This window comes from Apium graveolens, chromosome 5 (genome assembly GCF_009905375.1).
Source record: "Apium graveolens cultivar Ventura chromosome 5, ASM990537v1, whole genome shotgun sequence".
Classification (NCBI taxonomy): Eukaryota; Viridiplantae; Streptophyta; class Magnoliopsida; order Apiales; family Apiaceae; genus Apium; species Apium graveolens.
In genome coordinates, this window is record NC_133651.1 from 155,816,898 (window position 1) to 155,828,863 (window position 11,966).

The following is an 11,966-nucleotide window of genomic DNA, read 5'->3' on the forward strand; positions in this document are numbered from 1 at the left end:
TTTTGATACACCGGAGAAGTTAGATTTTGAGGATTCGGATTCAGGAACTGAGCAGAAAGAACCAGTAAACATGGGAGATCGTATTGTTCAAGCTGATCCAGCTCTTATGGATTTTTCTTGGCCTAAAATTGATGACATTCAGTCAAGCATCCTTCATCCGGCTATTCAAGCTAACACCTTTAAAATCAAGCCGGGCACTATTCAGATGGTGCAGAATTCTGTTTCTTTTGGAGGAGCGGCAACTGAAGACCCCAACATGCACATAAGGAATTTTGTCGAGATCTGCAGCACTTTTAAGTATAATGGCGTGACTGATGAGGCTATCAAGTTGAGGCTTTTCCCATTCTCACTGAGGAATAAGGCTAAAGACTGGTTACATTCTGAACCAGCTGGGTCAATCACTACGTGGCAAGATCTTGCGCAAAAGTTTCTGGTGAAGTTTTATCCAATGGCAAAGACTGCTGCTATGAGGAGTGCTCTTACTCAATTTGCGCAGCAACCTACAGAATCTATGTGCGAGGCTTGGGAACGCTACAAGGAAATGTTGAGAAAATGTCCACATCATGAAATGCCAGATTGGATGGTAATCACTGGTTTTTATAATGGTTTGGGGGCCCAATCTCGGCCCATGCTCGATGCAGCAGCTGGAGGCGCCTTATGGGCTAAAAGCTATACTGAGGCGTATAATCTTATCGAGACGATGGCTGCAAATGAGCATCAAAACCCAACTCAGAGGATGACGTCAGGCAAGGTAGCAGGTATTCTGGAAGTTGATGCAGCCACCGCTATTGCAGCCCAGCTCCAAGCGCTATCAATGAAGGTTGATTCTCTGGCTACGTATGGAGTTAATCAAATAGCTGTGGTTTGTGAGCTTTGTGCAGGTTCTCATGCTACGGATCAGTGTTCTCTTGTCAACGAATCTGTTCAGTATGTGAATAATTATCAGCGACAACAGCAGCCTGTGCCAGCGACCTATCATCCTAACAACAGAAATCATCCAAATTTCAGCTGGGGGAATAATCAGAATGCTATTCAGCCACCATATCAGCAAGGAGTAAGTAAACAGTTTAACCCACCTGGATTCCAGCAACCACAGCAGTATGCTACAAGGCAATCATATCCTCAACAGGGAAGTGCAGCTGCACCTACTAGTGCTGATTTTGAGGAACTTAAGCTGTTGTGCAAGAGTCAGGCGGTTTCTATCAAGACCTTGGAAAATCAAATCGGTCAATTAGCCAATGCAGTGCTCAATCGTCAACCTGGCACTCTTCCCAGTGACACGGAAGTACCAGGCAGGAAGGAAGCTAAAGAGCAAGTCAAGGCTATTACCTTAAGGTCTGGAATAGTAGCTGATGCTGAAAAGGCAAAAGAAGTCGAAGCTGAAGTTAGGGATGAAGAATCTAAGCAAAAGGAGAAAGCGGCGGAACCAAGGAAGACTACTGTTGAACACACTCTGCCTGAGGCTAATACAGGGGAGAAACAGCTCTATCCTCCACCACCTTTTCCTAAGAGATTGCAGCAACAAAAGCTGGATAGACAGTTCGGGAAGTTTCTGGAGGTGTTCAAGAAACTTCACATCAATATACCTTTCGCTGAGGCTCTGGAACAAATGCCTAGTTATGCGAAGTTTATGAAGACTATTCTCTCAAGGAAGGTGAAACTGGATGACCTTGAAACCATTGCTCTCACGGAAGAATGCAGCGCTGTTCTGCAGCAAAAGTTACCACCAAAACTGAAAGATCCAGGAAGCTTCACCATTCCTTGCACCATTGGCAATCTAACTTTTGACAAGTGCCTTTGTGATTTAGGAGCAAGCATTAATCTGATGCCCTTGTCGATCTTTAAAAAGCTGGATCTGCCTGATCCAAAACCCACATACATGTCGCTACAATTGGCGGACCGTTCCATTACTTACCCAAGGGGCATAGTTGAGGATGTGCTTGTCAAGGTGGATAAGCTCTTCTTTCCTGCAGATTTTGTTATTCTGGATTTTGAGGAAGATAAGAAGATTCCCATAATCTTGGGGAGGCCTTTCTTGGCTACTGGCCGTACCTTGATAAATGTGCAAAAAGGGGAACTTACTATGCGGGTCCAAGATCAGGATGTGACCTTCAACGTATTCAAGGCAATGAAATTCCCTATAGAAGATGAGGAGTGCTTAAAAGTGGATGTGATTGATTCTGCGGTTACGTCGGAACTCGATCACATGCTAATGTCTGATGCATTGGAAAAGGCCTTAGTGGGGGAATTTGACAGTGATGATGAAGATAGCAACGAGCAATTACAATATCTGAACGCTTCTCCCTGGAAGCGAAAGCTGGATATACCATTTGAATCTCTTGGTACTTCTGACCTCAAGAACGCTGAAGGGAAGCTCAAACCATCAATAGAGGAAGCACCTACCTTGGAGCTCAAACCATTACCTGAACACTTGAGGTATGCTTTTTTAGGTGATTCATCTACGTTACCTGTTATTATTTCAGCTGACCTTTCAGGTAGTGAGGAAGACAAGCTCTTAAGGATTTTGAGAGAATTCAAATCGGCTATAGGATGGACCATAGCAGACATCAAGGGGATAAGTCCTTCATATTGTATGCATAAAATTCTGTTAGAGGAAGGTAGTAAGCCAACTGTGGAACAGCAACGAAGACTGAATCCCATCATGAAGGAGGTGGTGAAGAAAGAAATTCTGAAATGGCTAGATGCAGGCATCATTTATCCTATTTCTGACAGCTCGTGGGTGAGCCCTGTACAATGTGTTCCAAAGAAAGGAGGTATCACTGTGGTCGCAAATGAAAAGAATGAGCTCATCCCTACTCGAACAGTTACAGGATGGAGAGTATGCATGGATTATAGAAAATTGAACAAAGCCACAAGGAAGGATCACTTCCCTCTCCCATTCATTGATCAAATGCTTGACAGATTGGCGGGACATGAGTATTTTTGTCTTCTGGATGGTTATTCCGGGTATAATCAGATTTGTATTGCACCAGAGGATCAGGAAAAGACTACCTTCACTTGTCTATTTGGCACATTTGCTTTTCGTAGAGTTTCGTTTGGGTTATGTGGCACCCCGACCACCTTTCAGAGATGTATGATGGCTATATTCTCTGACATGATTGGAAATAATGTCGAAGTGTTCATGGATGACTTCTCCGTCTTTGGACACTCATATGATGAATGCTTGAATAATCTGCGCGCCGTACTCAAAAGATGCGTGGAAACTAATTTGGTGCTTAATTGGGAGAAATGTCATTTTATGGTGCGTAAAGGCATTATCCTTGGGCATAAGGTCTCTAGCAAAGGTCTGGAGGTGGACAAGGCCAAGGTGGGAGTCATTGAAAATCTTCCCCCACCTAATTCGGTGAAAGGAATCCGTAGTTTTCTCGGTCATGCGGGTTTTTATCGGCGATTCATCAAGGACTTTTCAAAGATATCTAAGCCGTTGTGCAATTTACTTGAGAAAGATGTGCCTTTCAAATTTGATGATGAATGTTTGGCAGCATTCGAGACTCTCAAGGAGAGTTTGATCACGGCACCAGTTATTACAGCACCAGATTGGACAGAACTGTTTGAGATGATGTGTGATGCGAGTGACTATGCGGTAGGTGCAGTTCTGGGACAGCGCAAGAAAAATCTCTTCCATGTGGTCTACTATACGAGTAAGACTTTAAATGGGGCCCAATTGAACTACACCACTACTGAGAAGGAGCTTTTGGCTATAGTCTTTGGCTTTGAGAAATTTTGATCTTATCTGCTTGGTACGAAAGTGACAGTATTCACTGATCATGCAGCTATTCGCTATCTGGTTTCTAAGAAGGATTCGAAGCCGAGACTCATTCGTTGGGTGCTTTTACTTCAAGAATTTGAGTTAGAGATCAAAGATAGAAAAGGTACTGAGAATCAAGTAGCTGACCATCTCTTTATGTTGGAGAATCCCGATTCTACTTCACAAGATAGAACGTTAATCAATGAATCTTTTCCGGATGAGCAGTTGTTTGCAATTCAGGAGGAAGAACCATGGTTTGCAGATATTGTAAACTATCTTGTCAGCAATATAATGCCTCATAATTTGACATCCGCGCAAAAAAAGAAGTTTCTGCATGAGGTGAAGTGGTATATGTGGGATGAACCATATTTGTTTAGACAGGGAGCTGACCAGATCATCAGGAGATGTATCCCGTTCTGTGAGACGGAGGGGATATTACGAGACTGCCATTCCACGGTTTATGGTGGACACTATGGAGGTGAGAAGACGGCAGCTCGTATTCTACAAGCAGGTTTTTTCTGGCCTACCTTGTTCAAGGATGCTCATCAGTTTGTTTTAAGGTGCGATCGTTGCCAAAGAGTGGGAAATTTGTCAAGAAAGGATGAGATGCCATTAAATGTGATGCTTGAAGTCGAGGTCTTTGATGTATGGGGAATCGATTTCATGGGGCCTTTTATCTCATCTTGCAATAATCAGTACATCTTGCTGGCAGTCGATTATGTCTCAAAATGGGTCGAAGTTAAAGCTTTACCGACAAATGATGCAAAGGCAGTGCTAAATTTTCTTCATAAGCAAATTTTCACAAGGTTTGGAACAACTCGGGTAATCATAAGTGATGAAGGATCACATTTTTGTAACCGTAAGTTCACTTCTATGATGCAGCGTTATAATGTGAATCATCGAGTAGCTACTGCCTATCATCCACAAACAAATGGTCAAGCGGAAGTGTCTAACAGAGAGATAAAGCGCATTCTAGAGAAGGTTGTTTGTCCGTCAAGGAAGGATTGGTCTTTAAAGCTCGATGAAGCTGTTTGGGCTTACAAAACATCATAAAAAACTCCACTTGGGATATCACCGTTTCAGTTGGTGTACGGTAAGGGATGTCATCTACTGGCGGAGCTTGAGCATAAGGCCTACTGGGCATTGAAGAAATTGAACCTGGATTTAGATGCAGCTGGTAAGAAAAGAATGCTTCAGCTTAATGAACTTGATGAATTTCGACTTCAAGCGTACGAGAATAACAAAATATATAAGGAAAAGGTGAAGAGGTGGCACGATAGGAAGCTACATCCTAAGTTATTTGTGCCAGGGTAACAAGTTCTGTTATTCAACTCTCGGCTCCGACTTTTTCCTGGGAAGTTGAAATCAAGGTGGTCTAGACCTTTTATTGTCAAAACTGTGTTTCCACATGGAGCGGTGGAAATTTTTGAGAATGATTCGGACCAAGCATTCAAGGTTAACGGTCAGCGGTTGAAGCACTACTATGGGGACATGGCAAACCGAGAGGTGGTTAGTGCCATGTTGTTGACTACGTGAGAAAGGTACGGAACGTCAAGCTAATGACGAAAAAGAAGCGCTACGTGGGAGGCAACCCATGAATTGTTGTTACAGGAACCCTTAGAAGTTAATAACCTATCCAAAAACACAAAAAAATCAGAAAACAGGGGCTGAAAAAAAAAATTCCAGAGACCCTCTGCGCGCCCGCGCAGCTATGCTGAGCGGCCGCGCAGCTTGCTGCGCGCCCGCGCAGAAATGCTGAGCGACCGCGCAGGGGTCGAGTTCCAGAAATTTTTTTTTTACAGTTCAGAAAAAAAAAAAAACAAAAACACACAAAAAACCCATCACAGCCCATAAACTCACGAATTCTTTTCCCATTACCCCATGATTTTATCCCTCAACCCCACTCCTAATCTAATTTAACCTACTCCACACCCTATATATACATACACCTATCCCACATATCTCTCACAAACTTCCTACACTTAAACCCTCACATAAACATCAAAAATCAGTTCTTACACACTTTTATTCACAAATCAATGGCACCCAAGAGAGCACGCACTATTGACAGCAGCATCACAGTTCCTACTGCTGATTCATCAAGGGGTACTGTTGCAAGGCCTCGGTTAACTGACAGAGCCGCGGAGGAGGAGTACACTAGGCTGTTGGGGAAGCCGATTCTGAAGGAGAGGGGGTTTTTACCATTATGGAAGGATGGTGAGTTGTTGCCCATGATTGCAGAGAAGGGGTGGATAGCTTTTTGTGAGTCACCCGAAGCAGTACCGATGAGTGTTGTTCGCGAGTTCTACGCGAACGCGAAGGCTGAAAAGAATGGGTTTTCTGTAGTTCGTGGGCTGACGGTTGATTATCATCCTGCGGCGATTCGCCGTGTGATTGGACAGCGAGAGAGGAAGCCCGAGGAGGAGAACTGGAATGAAAAGACTGCTGAGGACTTTGACTTGGATTTGATTTGTGCGACTCTCTGTCGACCGGGCACAGTTTGGAACCGCAGTCCAGCCAATAATGAGTATCGTCACTTTCCGGCGATCGCCATGAACAGGTATGCCCGTGCATGGAATGCATTTATATGTGCTAATATTTTGCCTTCTTTACATGCACACGAGGTCACAGTTGAGAGAGCACAGTTGTTGTGGGGAATTCTGAATGAGGAATACTATGTGGACCTTGGTGAGTTTATCTATCAAGGAATTCTGAAGTTTTTGAGGGGAGCAAAGCATATGAACATCCCTTATGCATCCACGGTTACAAAGCTATGCCGTGCAGTAGGAGTGAACTGGCCGGCTCATGAGCAGTTGCAGTTGCCAGCAGCTCCGATAGATTCTGGCACTCTGAATGGGATGCAGGAGTGGACCGGTGGTGAGCCTGATGAGCATGGGCTGGGTTATCGTCTTCCAGGAGGGCGTCCAGCACGAGGTGCTACTATGGCCAGGCCAGGGCGTGGTGAGGCTAGTTTTTCGAGAGCTCAGGAGGGTGCTGGGATGGGTGATGCCCAGTATAGGAGGCTTTCACGGCGGATGGATGCCATGTATGAGACGCAGAGCAGGTTTGCTCAGGAGCTCACCCTTGCGTTAGGGACTGCTTTTTGAGGCCTTGGAGCTGATATCCAGTGGCCAGTTTTTGGTGAGGACTCTGCATACCCGCCGCCTGATACTCCACCCACTGAGGGTGATGATGATGATGACTCCGAGTAGGTATACCCTGTGTTCCTTTCTACTACCTTCACTGGGGACAGTGAAGATTTTAAGTTTGGGGGTGGTAGTTAAGGAATATTTTGTGTGTGTCATATAGCTGCATATTCATGATAGTTAGTTCATATAGTTGCATAATTTTTGCCATATAGTTTTTTTTATATATATAGCTTTATTTGTTTGTCATATCATATAGCTCATGCATATACCATGATCCCTTTTGCAATGATTTATCGACTGAATTGTGATATTGATGCGAGTGTAGTGATAGCATTAAAGTGATATTAAGTTGTGTAGGTTGATATGCATGCTATAAGCACTTGTATTGTCACTAAGTCTTAGAGAATGCTTAAGGACTAGATTGTTGTTATGATCTGATTATTTTCGAGGATAATCTATTTATTATGCTTAGAATTTGATAATAGGTTCTTAGTGGTAAAGGCATGAAAAAGAAAAAAAAATGGAGTAAAAATGGAATTTGTTGCTAGTTGTGGCTAGGCGTCAAATGGCTAGTAGCCGGCTCGCATGTTATGCGAGTAGTCTAGGGTTGAGCAAGATGGAGCGAAACGCACTTGCTCAGAGTTATTAAAAAAAAAAAATTTGCAAAATTGATCAAGAGTGGGCTCTTTGGTATTCGAGTTATTAAGTTCTTAGGGGACTTTGTGCCTAGTGACCTAAGGCTTTTAGAGTCTGGGATCCGCTAACCTAACGCTCGTTACATGGATACCATTGTATAAGTCTTTTGTGGACCTCACTCATTGCACGGTCAAATAAGCATTTGAGTTGTAAATAAAAAGCACGATTCCGTAGTAAGCTCCAGAGTTCTTGTAGTGTTGTATATCACTTTGTGCCTAGAATTTTTATTCTTTGTATAATCGTAGGATTGCCTTGAGGATAGTCTAGTCATAGTAATTGGTCTAGTTCCAAAGCATATCTGTTAAGCATTTGCACACACCACGTTTCTGGCTGTATGTCCGTTTGCATGAGTTTATTGATCTTTAGTGTCTAACTGCATTCGTTGAGACGTGACAATTTGGTTGGTTAATTGTAGTAAGGGGGATCGTTGCATTTTCATATAGATTGCATTCATGCATATTTTTATTTGTTTGTGAGTCTGTGACGCTTGAGGACAAGCATCGATTTAAGTTTGGGGGTGTGATAAGTGGCATTTTATACCAATTAGAACGTCTTAAAATGGCTTAAATTGGTGTGTTGAAATCAAGTATTTTGTGTATTTGATACGTTTTTCTAGTGTTTATGCATTTCAGGGTATTAGTTGCATTTCGGAGAAGGAATCATCAAGAATAAGCCTTGGCATGTGTTCACCATTGCGAGAGGAAAAGAACGGGCAGATTACGGCGAAGAAACGGAGTAAACCTGGAAATTTTCCAGTAGGGTCCTGCGCGCCCGCGCAGCAATGCTGAGCGGCCGCGCAGCAGCCTTGCGCGCCCGCGCAGAAATGCTGAGCGGCCGCGCAGGGTCGGGGAAAAAGATATATTATTTTAGACTTCTACTTCTGTTTGGCTTCCAACTTCTATGTAATCTGAGTTTTATGGGACTATTATATAGGTAGATTTGAGACGTTTTTCACAGAGTATTAAGAGGAGATTATGTTTTAGATTGTGTTTTTCAAGAAGCGAAGGAGACAAGGAAGAAGACCGATTTAGCACACAGCAACGAAGAGGAAGCATATATTCTTGTGATTCTTGTTTCGTTGTAACGTTGGATGCTAGTTTTATTGCTTTGACTTATTTACTCTTGTGACGTACTCTGTTTTAATATAATTAGTTTAGTTATTATTTTCTTGTGTTTGTTTATCATGATTTCATATGAACCCATGATGGCGATAAGTTCTATTATGGGCTAATCGTGATCATGGGGTTGCAACGGATTTATTATGGAATTTTTTAGTTAATTGTTTAATACTTTAGTGTGTGATGATTGCATGATATCTAGTATTGGTTGTGCGTATTCGTCTTATGTGCGTCGCGAACATATAAGATAGGGTGTTAATCTCTTGTGAAGCGACGGTGGATCTTGAGATTTAGAACTTGTCATGCTAGCATAGGTTCATGTACATTGTGCATGATTAGTGGGTAACTCTAACAGTTTTATTTGCCCAATGTAATCAAAAAGGAATAACTTGTGCTTAAATCGTTGTGTTGTCAATTTCTGTAGACATATAGGAACTCAACATAATTGATGACTATTCAACTTCTATCTTAATTGTGGATGTTTGGTAGAATGGTATTAGTACAATGAAAGTTGGCTTTTATCAGTTTCGTGTTATTCGATTAATATCATCACTGTCACATGCTAAAGGTAATAACTATGGCTATAGAAGGAAGTAATAATGAAGTTGTGATCTCATGAGTGTTTTATTATTTATAAATTGAAGTGTTAGTTAAGTGGTTAATTAAGTAGTTAATTATAGTTAATATTTAATCAACAATTTTAAGTGTTATTATCTTAACATTGAGAAGTAGTCATACATTGGTGAGTGAGTAAAATTAGACAATAACTTAGTCTGAGTCTCTGAGGGAACGAACTAGAAAGTATTCTATATTACTTGCGAACGCGTATACTTGCGTGGATATTAGTGCGTGATTTCGCCCTAACACAAGTCACAATGAAAAAACTGAGAATAATGATCATCAGGTGAACATGGTTATGATATCAAGTGAACAATGGATTATGATTTAGAATTGGATATTATAGTTTCATTTTAAGAAAAACCAAGGTTAGGCTGTTGATCAGTCACGCACTAACCCCGAGCAAAGCACACAGCACTGCTTTAACTACTGGATCCAAGGCACACATTGGCCTAACTTGACCATTATATGGTCTGACCACGAATCTGGTCCACAATTTTATAAAAACAATCCAATTCTAACATAATAACAGAATAAACAATAATAAACAATAAACAGAATCAGTAACAACATTGAGTGTTTGTTATGGATAAAAAACCAAGGTATTACTTGCTGTATTTAATACTAAGATTCGGGAGCTCAAGGCCTTTAATGGCTGCTCTCGTGTTTCGTGACTCAATCTGCCTTTACGAGATGCCTACGTATCTCTGTGAATTAGAGAATCAAGCCAAAAAACGTAGTTCTGATTGGTGGGGGTGAGACCCCTTATATAGATGTTGGTGGTCCTTGAATTGGACTTGGTATAGGAGACTTGGTGGGCAAGTCTCATAGTTAGAATGGACTTTGGAGTCCTAGATAGTAGGAAACTGATCCCTTATCCTTTTAGGTCCCCTTGAGGCTTATCTATAAAGATTTATATCCTTATCAAGACTCTTCTCAACAGCTGATTTTTCCCTTATTAATTAATTACGAAATTAATTAATAATCAGGGCTTTTGGGCCTTTTTTATTCCATCAGGCCTGATCTGGTCCATCAGGCTTAACCTTTCTGGTCTGAATATCATACATCTTCTTATTGGGTCCAGCAGCCCATTATTAATAAAATCAGGATTTATTTATCCCTATCATTTGCCCCCCAACTTTTGGGAAACATTGATTAGGTTTCACAGAAGTTAAGTCTATTCATTCCCTTACAGGGTTTCGTTCTTGCGTAAAGTGTGGAGCGACCTACACGTTTACAACGAGTTTTTCCTTTTATTCAGGAATTATTTTGATTTCCAGGATTTTTTCCCTAATTTCTGGATTTTTCCCTAATTTTTCTGGGATTTTTCCTCATTTTCTGGAATTTTCCCTAATTTCTCTGGGATTTTTCCTTATTTTCTGGAATTTTCCCTAATTTTTCTGGGATTTTTCCTCATTTTCTGGAATTTTCCCTAATTTTTCTGGGATTTTTCCTTATTTTCTGGAATTTTCCCTAATTTTTCTGGGATTTTTCCTCATTTTCTGGAATTTTCCCTAATTTTTCTGGGATTTTTCCTTATTTTCTGGAATTTTCCCTAATTTTTCTGGGATTTTTCCTTATTTTCTGGAATTTTCCCTAATTTTCTGGAATTTTTCCTTATTTTCTGGAATTTTTAAATTTCCAGCCCTTTTTTTCGACCAGGATCCTAGTCGAAATTTCGACCTGGATCCTAGTCGAAAATAGGGGTCAGCCTTGTCATCCTGGTCGAAGGATTTCGACTAGGATCCACGACCTGGATTTCGACCAGGATCCTAGTCGAAATTTCGACCTGGATCTAGGTCGTCAATTCCCCACTTTTAGCTTCTGATTTTGAGCCCTTCGACTAGGATTTCGACCAGGATCCTAGTCGAAATTTCGACCTGGATCCTGGTCGAAAATTCTTTGGTTTTCTTGATTCCTGGTCGAAGAATTTCGACTAGGATCCACGACCTGGATTTCGACCAGGATCCTAGTCGAAATTCGACCTGGATTTTTAATCCTTATTTCTGTAAAATGCTTGTCTAATTCGACCTCATTCCTAGTCGAAGTTTCGACCTCAATTCAGTTCTATTTTTTCCGCTTTTTTCGTGAGTCTAGTCGAAAAATTTCGAGCAGGGATCACGACCTGGATTTCGACCTGAATCCTGGTCTTTTTTCTCCGTTATTTTCGGGTGTCTGCTCGAAAGTTTTTGAGCAGGATTCACGACCTGGATTTCGACCTGAATCCTGGTCTTTTTTCTCCGTTATTTTCGGGTGTCTGCTCGAAAGTTTTTGAGCAGGATTCACGACCTGGATTTCGACCTGAATCCTGGTCTTTTTTCTCCGTTATTTTCGGGTGTCTGCTCGAAAGTTTTTGAGCAGGATTCACGACCTGGATTTCGACCTGAATTCTGGTCTTACATCTTTTTATTTGGGCCTTACATTTTTTAAGGCTAAAACTGAATTTTCCAAATCCTAATTGGATTTGGGCCTGGATTTCTCTATTGGGCTTTATCAAATATTACTGGGCCTCTTTATTGGGCTTTATCAAATATTACTGGGCCTCTTTATTGGGCTTTATCAAATATTACTGGGCCTCTTTACTGGGCTTTATCACACCCTGTTTAGAATGCCCTA

General features: G+C 41.5%; 1 non-coding gene across 1 annotated transcript; it reads right to left on the reverse strand.

The window, feature by feature from the left end:
• Nucleotides 1-463: 463 nt before the first annotated feature.
• Nucleotides 464-570, reverse strand: LOC141662649 (small nucleolar RNA R71). The gene has a single exon (XR_012550752.1). It is a non-coding gene; the product is annotated as a small nucleolar RNA R71 (small nucleolar RNA).
• Nucleotides 571-11,966: the final 11,396 nt, after the last annotated feature.